Source organism: Balaenoptera physalus, assembly GCF_965194825.1.
Source record: "Balaenoptera physalus genome assembly, chromosome: 4".
NCBI lineage: Eukaryota > Metazoa > Chordata > Mammalia > Artiodactyla > Balaenopteridae > Balaenoptera > Balaenoptera physalus.
The window spans coordinates 121,071,771-121,090,441 of NC_138891.1; the positions used below are offsets into that span (position 1 = coordinate 121,071,771).

The following is an 18,671-nucleotide window of genomic DNA, read 5'->3' on the forward strand; positions in this document are numbered from 1 at the left end:
TTTATACAGTTGATTATGTTTTTTGATTAACATTTACATCTTCAGTGAATAAGGACTATTGTTTTTTCCTTTTACCATCTTTTCTTGTTTGTTTCAATTTCATTTGATTTTTCTTGTGTTACTGTATTGGCAAAGACATCCAATATAATATCAATACCAAAGTGACACCATCTTCTTATTCAAATTAAGGAAATGTTTCTAATGTTCATTGTTATGTGTGATCATTATCTTAGTGTTTTAACAGATATCTTACTGCAGGTTTGAAAGTAGCTTTTTTATTTTCAGATTATTTTAAAGACTTTATTTTTTAGGGAAGTTTTAGGTTTACAACCAAATGTAGATTTCCCATATAAACTCTGCACCAACACGTGCACAGCTTCCCCATTATCAAAAGCACTCACTAGAATGGTATTTTTTATACCAAGGATGAACTTATATTGACACATTATAATCACCCGAAGTTCATAGTTTACCTTAGGGTTTATTTTTGGTGTTGTATTGTGTATCTCATGGGACTGGACAAAAGTATAATGACATACATATCATTATAATATCATACAGAGTATTTTATTGTCCTAAAATTCCTCTATGCTCTACCTATCTATCTCTCCCTCCCAAAATCGTTAAAAAGCATTGATCTTTTTATTGTCTCTACAGATTTGGCTATTCCAGAATGTCATATAGTTGGACTCACATAGTATATGTAGCCATTTCAGATTGCTTCTTTCATTGAGCAATATGCATTTAAGGTAACTTTGTCTTTTCATGGCTTGGTAGTTCATGTCTTTTTTAGCACTAAATAATATTCCTTTGTCTGGATGTACCTCAGTTACAGTTTTAGTATAAAATTTTCATACTATCTCATGTTATTTCTTTACACATACATAATAATTTTAGCATAAAAATTAAATTTTACTGTATAAACTTTAAAACGTTTTTTAGAATTAATATTCATTAGCATCTTTTCATACTTTTAAACATTTGGTAGCATCAGTTTTCTGCTTTAATTTTAAGGTATTATTTGCATATCATAAATTGTCTCAATTAAAAAGTGACTAACTTTTACACAAATGTCGTGAAAAATATCAACTTATAAATCCAATCAGCTCAGCTGAGTCAAGCAGCAAAAATACAAAAAGAACGAAAGCAAATCATTTCATTAACAAAATTCTGAAAGTCAATGGAAAGATAAAAGCATAAAAACAATCAGAGAAAATGTTTACATTTGGGGCAAAATTTGATGATTGAAAATTATCATAAACAATGAGGATCAGAAGACAATGGCATCATATCATTAATGAAGTAAACGAGATGATATATAATTCTATATCTATCAAAATATCTTTTCAAAATAAAGGTTAGTTAAAGTCATTTTTAGGTAAATGAAACCAAGGGACTTTTTCACCAACAGCATTGAACTAAACGAATTGTTAAAGATATATCTACAGTCTCAAAAGAAAAGACTTTAAATGAAAACTGGGATCTACAAGAAGGAACAAAGAGCATCAGAAATCACAAAATAGGTGTATATATATTTATGTATTTTTCTTCTCTTAATTTCTTTAATGTATGACTCTAACAGCATTAATAATAACAATGGATTGTGGAGACACCAAATTTAGTAGCATCACTGATGAAAAAAAGTACTACAGAGTAAGAGAGCTATAAATGGAATTTTATTGCTTTAGGATGTCTAGATGGACTCTAGTAAAGATATATAAGATACATGTTGTAATCCCAAATAGAACCATTAAAAGTAAAAAGTGATATAGCTGCAAAACCAATAGGGAAATTAAAATGGCAGAAATGAAGGAATAAACTAACAAAATTAAGATGTGACAACTAGAAAACAAATAGCAAAATGGTCAAATTAAACTAAAACATATTAAGAGTAATTTTAAATATATATGGCCTAAACATGCATATTAAAATCAATTATTGTCAGAATACATAAATATTAGCACCCAAAACCATATTAGCTATGGAAACATTTTATTTTATTTTTTAACATCTTTATTGGAGTATAATTGCTTTACAATGTTGTGTTAGTTTCTGCTTATAACAAAGTGAATCAGCTATATGTATACATATATCCCCATAACCCCTCCCTCTTACATCTCCCTACCACCCTCACTATCCCACCCCTCTAGGCGGTCATAGAGCACGGAGCTGATCTCCCTGTGCTATACGGCTGCTTCTCACTAGCTATTTTACATTTGGTAGTGTATATATGTCCATGCCACTCTCTCACTTCATCCCAGCTTACGCTTCCCTGTCCCCATGTCCTCAAATCCATTCTCTATGTCTGCATCTTTATTCCTGTCCTGCCTCTAGGTTCTTCAGAACCATTTTTTTTAGAGTCCATAAATATGTGTTAGCATACGGTGTTTGTTTTTCTCTTTCTGACTTACTTCACTCTGTATGACAGACTCTAGGTCCATCCACCTCACTACAAATAATTCAATTTCATTTCATTTTATGGCGGAGTAATATTGCATTATATATATGTGCTACATCTTCTTTATCCATTCATGTGTCGATGGACACCTGGGTTGCTTCCATGTCCTGGCTATTGTAAATAGTGTTGCAATGAACACTGTGGTACATGACTCATTTTGAAGTCATTTGCCTCATACTCTCAGGGTATATGCCCAGTAGTGGGATTCCTTGGTCACATGGTAGTTCTATTTTTAGTTTTTTAAGGAACCTCTATACTGTTATCCATAGGGACTGTATCTATTTACCTCCCTACCAACAGTGCAAGAGGGTTCCCTTTTCTCCACACCCTCTCCAGCATTTATTGTTTGCAGATTTTTTGATGATGGCCATTCTAACTGGTGTGAGGTGATACCTCATTGTAGTTTTGATCTGCATTTCTCCAGTGATTAGTGATGTTGAGCATTCTTTCATGTGTTTGTTGGAAATCTGTATATCTTCTTTGGAGAAATGTCTATTGAGATCTTCTGCCCATTTTTGGATTCGGTTTTGTGTTGTTGATATTGAGCTGCATGAGCTGCTTGTATATTTTGGAAACTAATCCTTTGTCAGTTGCTTCATTTGCAAATATTTTCTCCCATTCTGAGGAGTGTCTTTTCATCTTGTTTATACTTTCCTTTGCTGTACAAAATCTTTTAAGTTTTATTAAGTCTCATTTGTTTATTTTTGTTTTTATTTCCTTTTCTCCAGGAGGTGGGTTAAAAAGGATCTTGCTGTGATTTATGTCATAGAGTGTTCTGCCTAAGTTTTCCTCTAAGAGTTTTATAGTGTCTTGCATTACCTTTAGGTCTTTAATCTATTTTGAGTTTACTTTTGTATATGGTGTTAGGGAGGGTTCTAATTTCAATCTTTTACATATAGCTGCCCACTTTTCCCATCACCACTTATTCAAGAGGCTGTCTTTTCTCCATTGTATATTCTTGCCTCCTTTACCAAAACTAAGGTGACCATATCTTTGATATGGGTTTTTCTCTGGGCTTTCTATCCTGTTGCATTGATCTATATTTCTGTTTTTGTGTCAGTACCATACTGTCTTGATTACTGTAGCTTTGTAGTATAGTCTGAAGTCCAGGAGCCTGATTCCTCTCAGCTCTGTTTTTCTTTCTCAAGATTGCTTTAGCTCTTTGGGGTCTTTTGTGTTTCCATACAAATTGTGAAATTTTTTGTTCTAGTTCTGTGGAAAATGCCATTGGTAGTTTGACAGGGATTGCATTGAATCTGTAGGCTGCTTTGGGCAGTAGAGTCATTTTCACAATGTTGATTCTTCCAATCCACGAACATGGTATATATATATATATATCTCCATCTGCTTGTATCATCTTTAATTTCTTTCATCAGTGTCTTATAGTTTTCTGCATACAGGTCTTTTGTCTCCTTAGGTAGGGTTTATTCCTAGGTATTTTATTCTTTGTGTTGCAATGGTAAATGGGAGTGTTTCCTTAAAATCTCTTTCAGATTTTTCATCATTAGTGTATAAGAATGCAAGAGATTTCTGTGCATTAATTTTGTATCCTGCTACTTTACCAAATTCACTGATTAGCTCTAGTAGTTTTCTGGTAGCATCTTTTGGATTTTCTATGTATAGTAAGTATCATGTCATCTGCAATCAGTGACAGGTTTACCTCCTCTTTTCTGATTTGGATTCTTTTTATTTCTTTCTCTTCTCTGATTGCTGTGGTTAAAACTTCCAAAACTATGTTGAATAATAGTAATGAGAGTGGGCATCCTTGTCTTGTTCTTTATTTTAGAGGAAATTATTTCAGTTTTCTACCACTGAGAATGATATTTTGCTGTGGCTTGTCATATATGGCCTTTATAATTTTGAGGTAGGTTCCCTCTATGCCTACTTTCTGGAGAGTTTTTATCATAAGTGGGTGTTGAATTTTGTCGAAAGCTTTTTCTGCATCAATTGACCTTATCATATGGTTTTTATCCCTCAATTTCTTAATATGGTGTATCACATTGATTGATTTGCGTATATTGAAGAATCCTTGCATTCCTGGGATAAACCCCACTTGATCATGGTGTATGATCCTATTAATATGCTGTTGGATTCTCTTTGATAGTATTTTGTTGAGGATTTTTACATCTAATTCATCAGTGATATTGGTCTGTAGTTTTCTTTTTTTGTGACATCTTTGTCTGGTTTTGGTATCAAGGTGATGGTGGCCTCAGAGAATGATTTTGGGAGTGTTCCTCTCTTTGCTATATTTTGGAAGAGTTTGAGAAGGATAGGTGTTAATGCTTCTCTAAATGTTTGATAGAATTTGCCTGTGAAGAGTTTCAATTTCAGTGCCTGTGATTGGTCTGTTTATATTTTCTATTTCTTCCTGGTTCAGTCTCGGAAGGTTGTGCTTTTCTAAGAATTTGTCCATTTCTTCCAGGTTGTCCATTTTGTTGGCATAGAGTTGCTTGTAGTAGTCTCTTTGTATGCTTTGTATTTCTGTGGTGCCTGTTGTAACTTCTCCTTCTTCATTTCTAATTTTATTGATTTGAGTCCTCTCCCTCTTTTGCTTGATGAGTCTGGCTAATGGTTTAACAATTTTGTTTATCTTCTCAAAGAACCAGCTTTTAGTTCTATTGATCTTTGCTATTGTTTTCTTTGTTTCTATTTCATTTATTTCTGCTCTTATCTTTATGGTTTCTTTCCTTCTGCTAACTTTGGGTTTTGTTTGTTCTTCTTTCTCTAGTTCCTTTAGGTGTAAGGCTAGATTGTTTATTTGAGATTTTTCTTCTTTCTTGAGATAGGCTTGTATTGCTATAAACTTCCCTCTTAGAACTGCTTTTGCTGCATCCCATAGGTTTTGGAACGTCGTGTTTTCATTGTCATTTGTCTCTAGATATTTTTTGATTTCCTCTTTGATTTCTTTGGTGATCTCTTGGTTATTAATAATGTATTGTTTAGCCTCCATGTGTTTGTGTTTTTTACGTTTTTTTCCCCCTGTAATTGATTTCTAATCTCATAGCATTGTTGTCAGGAAAGGATGCTTGATATGATTTCAATTTTCTTAAATTTACTGAGGCTTGATTTGTGACCCAAGATGTGATCTATCCTGTAGAATGTTCCATGAGCATTTGAGAAGAAAGTATAATCTGCTTTTTTTGGATGGAATCTCCTATAAATATCAATTAAATCTACCTGTTCTATTGTGTCATTTAAAGCTTGTGTTTCCTTATAAATTTTCTGTTTGGATGATCTGTTCATTGGTGTAAGTGAGGTGTTAAAGTCCCTCACTATTATTATGTTACTGTTGATTTCCTCTTTTATAGCTGTTAGCGGTTGCCTTATGTATTGATGTGCTCCTATGTTGGGTGCATATATATTTATAATTGTTATATCTTCTTCTTGGATTGATCCCTTGATCATTATGTATGGGTGATGGTGACCTTGTAAATGAGTTTGGGAGTGTTCTTCCCTCTGTAGTTTTCGGAAGAGTTTGAGAAGAATAGGTGTTAGCTCTTCTCTAAATGTTTGATAGAATTTGCCTGTGAAACCATCTGGTCCTGGGTTTCTGGTTGTTGGAAGGTTTTTAATCACAGTTTCAATTTCAGTGCTTGTGATTGGTCTGTTTATATTTTCTATTTCTTCCTGGTTCAGTCTCGGAAGGTTGTGCTTTTCTAACAATTTGTCCACTTCTTCCGGGTTGTCCATTTTATTGGAATATTGCTGCTTGTAGTAATTCGTCATTATTCTTTTTATTTCTGCATGCTCAGTTGTTACTTCTCCTTTTTCATTTCTAATTCTGTTGATTTGAGTCTTCTCCCTTTTTTTCTTGATGTGTTTGGCTAGTGGTTTATCAATTTTGTTTATCTTCTCAAAGAACCAGCTTTTAGTTTTATTGATCTTTGCTATTGTTTCCTTCTTTTCCTTTTCATTTATTTCTGATCTGATCCTTTTGGTTTCTTTTTTTTTGCTAACTTTGGGGTTTTTTGTTCTTCTTTCTCTAATTGCTTTAGTTGTAAGTTTAGGTTGTTTATTTGAGATTTTTCTTGTTTCTTGAGGTAGGATTGTATTGCTATAAACTTCCCTCTTACAACTGCTTTTGCTTCATCTCATAGGTTTTGGGTCGTCGTGTTTTCATTGTCATTTTTTGATTTCATGTTTGACTTCTTCAATGATCTCTCCATTATTTAGTATTGTTTAGCCTCCATGTGTTTGTATCTTTTACAAACACATAACGTGTGTTTTTTACAAACTCATAGTCTCATAGCATTGTGTTTGGAAAAGATAATTGATATAATTTCAATTTTCTTAAATTTACCAAGGCTTCATTTGTGACTCAAGATATGATCAATCCTGGAGTATGTTCCATGAGCACTTGAGAAGAAAGTGTATTCTGTTTGTTTTTGGATGGAATGTCCTATAAATATCAATTAAGTCCATCTTGTTTAATGTGTCATTTAAAGCTTGTGTTTCCTTATTTATTTTCATTTTGGATGATCTGTCCATTGGTGTTAGTGGGGTGTTAATGTCCCCTACTATTATTGTGTTGCTGTCAATTTCCCCTTCGTATGTCTGTTAGCATTTGCCTTATGTATTGAGGTGCTCCTATGTTGGGTCATAAATATTTACAATTGTTATATCTTCTTCTTGGATTGATCCATTGATCATTATGGAGTGTCGTTTTTGTCTCTTGTAATAGTCTTTATTTTAAAGTCTACTTTGTCTGATGTGAGAATTGGTATGCCAGCTTTCTTTTCATTTCCATTTGCATGGAATATTTTTTCCATCTCCTCATTTTCAGTCTGTATGTGTAGGTCTGAAGTGACTAACACATATAGGGACCACTTCCCTAGGGATCACTTCCCTAGGTCTGAAGTGGGTCTCTTGCAGACAGCATATATACGGGTCTTGGTTTTGTATCCATTCAGCCAGTCTATGGCTTTTTGTTGGAGCATTTAATCTATTTATATTTAAGGTAATTATCCATATGTGTGTTCCTATTACCATTTTCTAAATTGTTTTGGCTTTGTTATTGTTGATGTTTTCCTTCTCTTGTGTTTCCGGCCTAGAGAAGTTTCTTTAGCATTTGTTGTAAAGCTGGTTTGGTGGTGCTGAATTCTCTTAGCTCTTGCTTATCTGTAAAGATTTTAGTGTCTCTGTCAAATATGAATGAGATCCTTGCTGGGTAGAGTAATCTTGGTTGTAGGTTTTTCTCCTTCATCACTTTAAATATGTCCTGCCTCTCCCTTCTGGCTTGCAGAGTTTCTGCTGAAAGATCAGCTGTTAACCTTATGAGGATTCCCTTGTGTGTTATTTGTTGTTTTTCCCCTGCTGCTTTTAATATTTTTTCTTGGTATTTAATTTTTGATAGTTTGATTAATATGTGTTTTGGCATGTTTCTCCTTGGATTTATCCTGTGTGGGATTATCTGCCCTTCCTGGACTTGATTGACTATTTCCTTTCCCATATTATGGAAGTTTTCAACTATAATCCCTTCAAATATTTTCTCAGACCCTTTTGTTTTCTGTTCTTTTTCTGGGAACCCTGTAATTCAAATGTTGGTGTGTTTAATGTTGTCCCAGAGGTCTCTGAGAGTGTCCTAAATTCTTTTCATTCTTTTTTCTTTATTCTGCTCTGAAGTAGTTATTTCCACTATTTTATCTTCCAGGTCACTTATCCGTTCTTCTGCCTCAGTTATTCTGCTATTGTTTCCTTCTAGAGAATTTTTAATTTCATTTATTTTGTTATTCATCATAGTTTGTTTGCTCTTTAGTTCTTCTATGTCCTTGTTAAACGTTTCTTGTATTTTCTCCATGCTTTTCCAAGATTTTGGATCATCTTTACTATCATTACTCTGAATTCTTTTTCAGGTAGACTGCCTATTTGCTCTTCATTTGTTTTGTCTGGTGGGTTTCTACCTTGCTCCTTCATCTGCTGCGTATTTCTCTGTCTTCCCATTTTGCTTAACTTACTGTGTTTGGGGTGTACTTTTCACAGGCTACAGGTTCGTAGTTCCTGTTGATTTTGGTGTCTGCCCCCAGTAGGTAAGGTTGGTTCAGTGGGTTGTGTAGGTTTCCTGCTGGAGGGGAGTGGTGCCTGTGTTCTGCTGGCTGGAGGTGTATCTTGTCTTTCTGGTGGGCAAAGCTGAGTCCTGTGGTGTGTTTTGAGGTGTCTGTGAGCTTAGTATGATTTTAGGCAGCCTCTCTGCTAATGGGTAGGGTTGTGTTCCTGTCTTGCTGTTGTTTGGCACGGGGCATCCAGCAGTGGAGCTTGCTGGCCGTTGGGTGGAGCTGCGTCTTAACGTTGAGACAGAGATCTCTGGGAGAGCTCTCGCCGATTGATATGATGTGGAGTCAGGAGGTCTCTTGTGGTCCAGTGTCCTGAGTTCGGCTCTCCCATCTCAGAAGCTCAGGTCTGATACCAGGCCGGAGCACCAAGTCCCTTTCAGCCACACGGCAGATGAATGGTTTATTACCAAGGATATTGAAGCACAGGAACCAACAGCCAGATGAAGAGATTCATAGGGTGGAGTCAAGAAAAAAGAAACCTTAGTCTTCTTGGATTTGGAGCCCAGCACAGTGGTACATGGAAGCATTCTGCTTCACCTACCTGGAAGCTCTCTGAAACCCCTTCTTTTGGATTTTAATGGTGGCTTCACTAACATGGAGGTTCATGAAAGCAATATTTATAACAGTCTTGAAGTGGAAACAATCCAAATACCCATAAACCCATGAATAAAGAAAATGTGCAGTCGCATATTAATTGTTCATATGGCATATTAATGGAGACTGGGGCCAGTGCACTTCAGGAAACATTTTAAATACAAATACCTAGATAAGTAGTAAAGAAAACCATGGTAAAATTTATATCTTCAATAAAAAAGTTTTAAAAAGATGGTCTGGATTTATAATGATCATAAAAAATAGACTTTGAGACAAGGAGTATTATATAAAATACAAAGGTTTATTGCATTATGACAAATTATTAATTTAATAGAAATTAAATATGTCATAAGACTAAGACACCTAATAACAGCACTTCAATATATTGAGCAAAAACTAATAGCACTAAAAGAAGAAATTAAAAAATTATAATTTAGAGTTAGACACTTTAACATAGCTTGTCAACAATTGATAAATCACCTAGATAAAATGCAGTAATTATATAGAAGATTTGAACAATAAATGACATATATTGATAGAATTTTAAAGAGCACTATACCTCCAAACTGAAGAATACACATTCTTTTCCAGTGCATTTGGAACACTTAGAAATATAGCTCATATGCTAAACCATAAAACACTTCTTAATAAATTTCAGAAGTATGAGTTTATTGAATATGTTCTCTGATCATACCAAAATTAAATTAGAAATCAAGGAGAAAGATCTCTAGAATGTCATCAAAAGCATAAAACAAATTTGCAAAGAAACTGTGGGTCAAAGGATATCACGTAAGTTTTTAAAAAATAGTTCAAGATGATAAATAATGAAAAGATAACATGTAGATATTTGTGAATTGCAGCTCATGTAGTGATTAAAACATGTTCATAAAAGGAAAGAATATAATTATCTAAGTTTCAAACTTAAGAAGTTAGAAAAATAAGAGCAGTGAGAGACAAAATATGAAGAAGGAAAAAACAATATATATAAGAGCAGAATCAGTGAAATAGAAAACAAATGATAGAGAAAAGAAACTAAAAGGGGTTTTTGAAAAAACTGATGAAGAAAAAAGAGTCAAAATCCAAATTATCCATATCAGGGATGTAAAAGGGTTGACGTCACAATGGATGCTAAGACATTAAAAGGATAATAAAAGTATTATGATCAATTTAATGCTTATAAATATGACAAAAGATAAAACTGAGAATTTCTTTAAGATTAACAAATTAAAACTGACAAAAGAAGAAAAATAAAATTCAGGGAACTACTGTATAGAACAGGGAACTCTACTCAATTCTCTGTAATGGCCGATATGGGAAAAGAATCTTAAAAAGAGTAGATATATGTATATGTATAACTGATTCACTTTGCTATACACCTGAAACTAACACAACATTGTAAGTCAACTATACTCCAATAAAAATTAAAACAAATATTGGAGAGCCCAGTATTTGTTAAAACATAATGATCTAGACCATTACCTCACATGATGAAAAAAAGAAGGCAAATTATAGAATTAAATGAAAAAGTTACATCTATAAGCCTTCCAAATAAAATTTAGCAAAATATATTCAACATCTTGTTGTTTTAGATAGTAAACAGAAAGCAATAATCATAAAAAGATAATTGTTAAACTCTTCTTTGCCCTACCTTGAATTTCTACTCATTAAGAAAATGAATTTTTCAAGTCACACTGTAGGAGAAAATATTTACAAAATATATATCTGAAAAAGGACTTATACCCAGAATCCATAAAGAATTTTATAACTCAATAATAAAATAAAGAACCCAATAAAAAGTGGGTAAAATAATTGAACAAATACTTTACAATGGAAGATGAATAAATGGCAAACCATAACAACAAAAACAACACACATGAAAAAATTCACAGCATCATTAGTTATCACAAAAATGCAAATTAAAGACACAATGAAATACCACTATACACCCACTAGAATGGCTTAAATATAAGTCAAACAATATTGACCACTGGCAATGATGTGAAGCTGTCAAGCTCTTAAATGTTGCTTGTGGAAATGCAACCTCTCTGGAAAAAAAAGTTTTGTAGTTTCTGTAAAAGCAAAACATAAGCCTTATGACTCAGTAATTTCACTCCAAAAAGTTAAATTATATGTCCACAAATGATTGTACAAGCATGTTAATGACACCTGTATTCATTACTGACAAAACTGAAAACAACTGAAATGTTCATCAGCAGGAGAATTGTTAAACAAACTATGGTTTATTTATATAATGGAAAACAACTCAGCAGTAAAAAAGATAAACAATTGCTACATGTAACATCATGGATTGATCACACAAGCATTGTACTGAATAAAATAAATCAGACACAAAAGAGTATATACTGTATGATTCCATTTGATAAGGTTCAAAAACTGAAAAAATTAGTCTGTGATAATAGAAATCAGAACAGAGGTGGCCTAAACCAGGGGTTGGTGTAGACTAGAAAGAGCAGTGAGGGAAATTTCTGGGGTAATAAAATTTACACCTTGATATGGATATTGCTTACATGAATATTAGCCAAGAATCATCATATTTTACAATTAAGATCGGTGCATTTTTCTGTATGTAATTTTTTTTCAATAAAAACTAAAACAAACAAACAAACTTGTTAGCAGAGGAAATGAGTTATTGAGGACCTAGAGTTAGAAAGTCGTGGAGTTGCTTTCCAGAGCCCAGGCTTCTATTCTACAAATACAAGTCAATTCCTCCTAATTCATGAAGCTGAGAATGAGGCCGATAATGTTCTTATTCTAAAGCCTTGGGAGGAGTCAGGAATTCTTAAAAGGATGAGAAATAAGGAATTGGGCTTGAAAAAGTGTACTCTGAATTAATGTAAATTTTGTTTGCTAGGAGAAATTATATGCTAATATAAATGAGAATGAAGCTTATTAAATTTGCATATTAATTTCATTTAACGTTTGAATACCTTTGCTTCAGTTGTATCTCACTTTTATCTATATCTATCCCATTTTTAAATTATTTTAGTGACTGGAGAAGTATTGGCTTTACCAATTTTTTTAAATTTGGAGAATGTATTAGCCTAGAAAGACAGAACTTGAATTCTTGGCAACTACTATTGTTATAGAGGAACGATCACCTTATTAGGTATCTTATTTTCTTACATCTCAATATTCAAAATATTTTTCTGAAATGTTTATTATTGTGTCAAGTTTTCCAAAAAAAAAAATATTAGGAACTCCCCATGGAACAAATTTTAAAATCATATCTAAGGAATGGATATATAGTTTGGATGTATTTTATCCTAAAATTAAAATTCAGTTTTAATTTAACAATAAAGTTTCAGTTTTTGTTTTAACCATATTGTGTATGAAAGGCAGAAACACAGAGAAATGTGTTCAAGACCTTGAAAACAATTCGGCATCAGGAGAATAATAACGTTTATCTTCTTCCAGACATTTATGTGTTGTCAATAAATCATTTAACCTACTTTAAATTATTTTGCACAATAATGCCTAACTAATTTGAGGATAAGGTTAAGCCTTCTATTGATAAGTAGTAAGCCCTCTCATTAAACTTAATCTATTGTACTGTAAATGTCACTCACTCCCCCAAGCTCTTCTTCTAATCAATACCCTCCACTATCTTTCCCTGTCAGATGAGATAAAGTCCACCTCTGTGAGAGTTTTGACTCCACTCCCTCCAGAAGATGATTACATGCACATTGAACATTTTGCAGTCTCTTTTAACCCAAGAGATGATTATAGTATAGACGTATTTTTTAATTAAAGTTTTACAAGTTTTAAAAATATGAGGGATTCTTTTTGGTGGCCTTTTTAACATGGTAATGCTTTTCCTGAAGGGTATTCTTTAAAATATATATATACATGTGATATATACATGATATTGTATATGATGTGTATATATATGTTATCATATATGATATATACATGATATATATACAGAATACCATATATGACATATGTGTATGTGATTCCTTTCCAAACATTTTTATTTTATTTGAGTTAAAATCCATTTATACTGTTCAAATACTACCAGTCAGGATAACAAATTATAACTTTCATACATTTAAGAATATTAAGTCTTGTGAGTTTGGTATTTGGCACATGGAGTGTATTGAACTTAATATATAAAATACTGAAATTAGCTCTATTGTTAGAAGTGCTGCCAGCTTGGTATAAAGGAAACTCAGACTAGTCAAAATATAAAATGACCTCTAGACCCCTGTTTTCCACATTAAGAAGCAGCCTGAGAAATTTGCTTGTCCACTGAGAATGGTATACGTTACAATGCCCTCTTTAGAAATGGCCAGAGGGTGAGAGAAATGGGAGGGGATAGAACCAAGGGCCAAGAACAGTGGACTGGGTGTCATCTTCAGTGAAGAGAACACAGACTTAATAAAGAATCATTTCCTGCCTTTAGCATAGGACAGTGTCTCTAACCCTTAGCACTATTGATATTTTGAGGTGGACAACTTTTTGTTGAGGGCAACTGATCTGTTCACTACAGGATGCTTAGTTGCATCTCTGTCCTCCATGTAATAGAAAACAAAGCAAAAAATACAGCATCACTACATTCCTGCCGAAAATGCATGACCTAAATCTAATTATGAGAAAACATCAGACAACTCAAATTAAAGTGTTGTCTACAAAATATCTGGCTGTAAATTTCAAAGTATCAAGGTCATGAAAGTTAAATTAAGACTAAGACACTGTTCTAGACAGCTCAAGGCATGATTCACAACTAGATTATTTTTCTATAAAAGACATTATTGAGACAATTGTCAAAACGAATGGAATTTGAGAATTAGATAGTGAACATGTGTTCATATTAATTTACTGATTTTGATAGTTGTATTATGGTTATACAGGAGAATATAGAACTATTGTATTCAAGGTTAGTGACACATTAGATTAGTAATTTATTCTTAAATGATTATAAACACTTTTTTAGTATTATACTCGCCACTTTTGAAGTTCGAATTTGTAATATATGTGCATATGCCTATGTATATTGTGTACGTTCACATGCATATACTAAATACAACAGAATGAAAATTTTACTGCACACAGTAAACCTAATAATAAAATATAAGGTCAGGTACAAGTTAAGAATTCCTATTATCATATCTTTTATTCAAAATTTTATAGAAGTACTACCTAATTTCTCAGAAAGAAAAAAACAAAATTTTTTAAAAAGTGTTCTTATTTTCATAGAATTATACTTGTCCTCATAAAAGAGGTCCAAGAGAATCTGCAAACTATTGGAACTGTTTAGAAAATTCAGCAACTTTTCTGAGTATATTAGCTCTTTCATACACAAACAGAAAAGCATTAGAAAAAAATTAGTTAAAATATCATTCATTGTAATTATTAATTTTATATGTCAATTTGGAGGGTATTTTGAATGAAATTAAAATTTAAATCAGTGGACTTTGAGTAAACAGATTATCCTTTCCATTGTGGGTGGGCCTCGTTCAATCAGTCGAAGGCCTGAATATAACAAACTAGCCTTCCAGAACAAGAGAAAATTCTTCAGTAGACTGCTTTCAGACTCCATCTGCATCAGCAGCTCTCCTTAGTCTCCAGCTTGCCAGTCCACATTGCAGATATTGGCATGAGCCAATTTCCTATCACAAATCTCTTTATATATAAGATACCTAGAAATATATCCTATAAAGCAATACCATTGTGCAAAATAACAAAACTTATTAAAAGACATGAGCATTTGAATAAGTGCTAAGTTAGACCATGTTTATGGATGGGATAAAGATGGCAATTTCTCCAAATCATTTTATAAATTTAATGCAATTCTGATGGAAAAATACCATTATCCAAATAAAATTTCATAAAAATTTGAAGGTGATAAATGCATATAAAATTAAAAGAGCCAAAAATAACTGACAATTTTGAAGAATAAGGTATGACTAGCTTTATCTCATATTATTGCAGACTCATTGAAATTCATCACGAAGTGTGAGTAATTTGGTCAATATGGTATTCATGTCAAATTACAGAACTATATCAGTAAATCTGAATGGACAACATAGAAATACCTCACATATAAATGGTATTGGTATGCATGTTGTCCATATGGAGAAAGATTCATATAGATCTCTGCCTTATGTAATAATATATATTTCATATGAATTAGAAGTCTAAATATGAAAAATAATACTTTAACACATCTAGATATTGATGAGAAATATTTTGAGTGTAGGGGAGTTTCTTCAATAAGACAAAAGCATAATTCATAAAGGAGAAGACCAATAAATTTGACTATATCATATTTAAATGGCACAAGAAGACAAAGCAAAATGAAAAGTTAAACGAAAAACTGGGAGAAGATATTTTAAATCCAAATAACCAACAAATGATGACTATTGAGAATATATAAAGAATATGCATATTTTAAAATTTCTAAATAAAATATTGTCAAGTAGAAGCTAACAGTCATTCAACATGTCAAAACTGTTCACTTGACGAAGCAGCGATTATTCCAGTAATAGGAGGCTGACTTTATTCCAGTATATTTATTAATATAATACAATATATAAAAATAAAGTGGAAAATCAAATGATCACATTAATTGATGGTAAAATTTCTGGTCTCACACACATGGGCAACTCATGGAGGTATTTCCTAATTCTTGCAAACCCTTTTTCCCTGTGATTTCCCTCTGTGGAGGTTGTATCACAAATATGCTTGCTGCTTTCCTAAACTTATCTGAAGAGGTTTTTGTTCTAGTCCCTAGGGACTCTGCTGTTTGGGGTAGCTTTGTTCCATTATTCCAAGCACTAGACAACAAGTTCTTTCCTCCAGGCTTTAATTTGCATACTCCGGGTTTTAATCATAAACTTGTGCACGCATCTCTGCTTCCCTTATGAGTCCTTAGACTTTAGCACTTCTTGATTTTTATGATTTTGAATTAATTGTTTCTTACATTGAGAAGTGTTTCCTTTACTAGTTACAATTTTAACTTTATATTAAAATGTGCATGTGCACCTGGGTGTTTTCCTCTGTGTGTGTGCGTGCACACGCATGCGCACGCATGTGCCTGAAACAGGTGGAGGGTTCCTGCACCAGTTTAGCTCGTATTCATAAGACATCAGTGATATATGAAACCATTGCCTATATTGTTTCTGTAATTTCTATTCATTTGTAACAGGAAAAAGTGTTGCAGTGTGCTCTCAGTCTGTCAATTTCAAAGCATTCTCAGTTTTTGGTTGTTTGGGTAGAGGTAGCAATTGCCAACAGTGTAGAAAAAAATGACTTAAAAAGCTTAAAAAGGAAAATATTATATTTATTGCTTATTTCTGAGAATTGGGAAAATATTTTAGTGAGGTAATAACTCATTTTGGCTCACAGGTTATCTGTATTTTCTGGAAGCAGTGGTTGAGATTTGCTGCACAGCAACTTATACTTTGTAAGTCATTTATATATGTATATATATATATTAACACATATGTATAATATGTATACACATTGTTTTTTTGTGTTCTTCTCAACAGTCTGTTGACATAAATATTATTTCTGCAAATTCCCTCTGTAATAGAAGGTGGCACAAAAGAAAATGGCTTTTCTCATAATGTCTTACCAATGAACAGTAGACAAATCATCCAGACCTGAAAGAAAGATCCCATGATCTTTCTACTAAACCACATGGTTTCCAAGGGTAACCTTTCTTCGTTCCCTCCTTGCTTCCTTCACTCCTTCCTTCCCTGCTTCCTTCTTTTTTTTTTCTTTTTTTAATAAATTATTTATTTATTTTTGGCTGCGTTGGGTCTTCGTTGCTTCGCGCGGGCTTTCTCTAGTTGCGGCGAGCGGGGGCTACTCTTCATTGTGGTGCGTGAGCTTCTCATTGTGGAGCATGGGCTCTAGGCACGCGGGCTTCAGTAGTTGTGGCTCGCAGGCCCTAGAGTGCAGGCTCAGTAGTTGTGGCGCACGGGCTTAGTTGCTCCGCGGCATGTAGGATCTTCCCAGACCAGGGTTCAAACCTGTGTCCCCTGCATTGGCAGGTGGATTCTTAACCACTGTGCCACCAGGTAAGTCCCCCTCCTTCCTTCTTTCCTTTCTTACCTTCTTCCTTCTTTTTTCCTTCCTCCTTCCCTCCTCCCTCCCTTTTTCTTAACCCTTAATTATGCAACTCTTCTCCTAAGGAAGTTAGATGACTTTCTAATACCAACAAAATAGCAGTAGTAATTCACTAAGCTGACTGTAAATTAAAAGCAAGTTTTACTGCCCTGAGACTTAACTAAGTACTAATGAGTACAAAGTAGCTCCAATCAATAGAACATTGAAAAGGGACCACATTTTCATTCTTCTTCAATCAATATATAACACAAAAATATTATCTACCAGCAAGAATAGCCCTAGTCTATTTATCTTCTGTTTAATAAGGATCCTTTAAGCATTGTACAGGCAAAAGCTACATCTTTCTTCTTGATTTCTATTCTTTCGAGTAGGGCATGTTTTAATTTTTAAGAGAGAAAATGCCTGTTCAGAAGAAAACTAATCACTACACAACATTTTCAAGGGAGAAAAGAACAGCAAAGGCTTGAAAGACTGAATGTGTTTCTCTCTGAATGAATATCTCTGATTATTCTTTTCTGTGGTTGACTAACTGTATAAAACATGATTAGGTCTAATGTGCTATTGATGTGTCATAGTCTTAGGCAGAGTTAATGGTATACTTGGCCTGGGCCTGCTTTTCTCTCTTTTCTCATTTTCCAGACTGCATTGTGGCATAGCCTTCAGTCAGTACAGCAGCTCCTCCTGAGCAAGCATTAAACTGAACAAATGAATGGCAGCATTTTAAAGGAGATCTGATAACCCAAACATGCTTGTGGGTTTTAAAGAGGCCAAACCAGATAAAAAGAACTAGTGGACACTTGAGAGCTGACATTTACTTCTAAAAAAGAAAGGATCTTGAGAAATCAATTGGGCCTTAGAGAATATACTCTAAAGGATCAAATAGGGCAAAAGAATGTGTCTAGTTCTCTAAAGAAGCCTATAATATTTAATGAAAATATTCTTTCAAATAGTCAAATAGATTCATTCATAGCATAATTTCACATAGAGTTGAGCCTAATATTTCTAAAAATGACTTTAAAATCTCTCATATTTTGTCAGCAATCTTAGACTTTAATTCTAAATAGAAAAAAAAAAAATCATCTCGAAAATGTTTTCCATCACAGTAGGTGCCCAAAGGAAAAAAATTCACTCCTCAAAGTGAGTCATAAATCATTTAGTTTTTTCAGTACTCAGAGAATGGAGTAGAATTTTCTGAAGGCTGTAAAAGGTGTGTGTGTGTGTGTGTGTGTGTGTGTGTGTTTGAGAGTGTGTATGTGAGAGAGAGGAGGGTTTCAGCAGAAAATTGTGTATTCAAAGTTCAACATAATAGGAACAGTCATCAGGTTTCAGGAGGCAGTTTAAAAAAAAAACTTTAATGATACTGATCTTTAAATCTAACAATTTATGTGAAAATACTACTCCAAATTAGAAACATATTTGTCATTATCTAAATAAACTGTCAATCAATGGACTACATCTCTTTATTAACTTAAACC

The 18,671-nt window shown here is 33.4% G+C and overlaps 1 long non-coding RNA gene across 1 annotated transcript in view; it reads left to right on the forward strand.

Moving 5' to 3' along the window:
- The window catches only part of LOC309660156, a 259,442-nt gene extending 241,139 nt beyond the window's left edge, over positions 1-18,303 (forward strand). Inside the window, exon 2 of the long non-coding RNA XR_014263216.1 lies at positions 6,037-18,303. This is a non-coding gene — a long non-coding RNA (uncharacterized lncRNA). The remainder of the gene's footprint in view (positions 1-6,036) is intronic.
- The last annotated feature ends 368 nt before the right edge of the window (positions 18,304-18,671 follow it).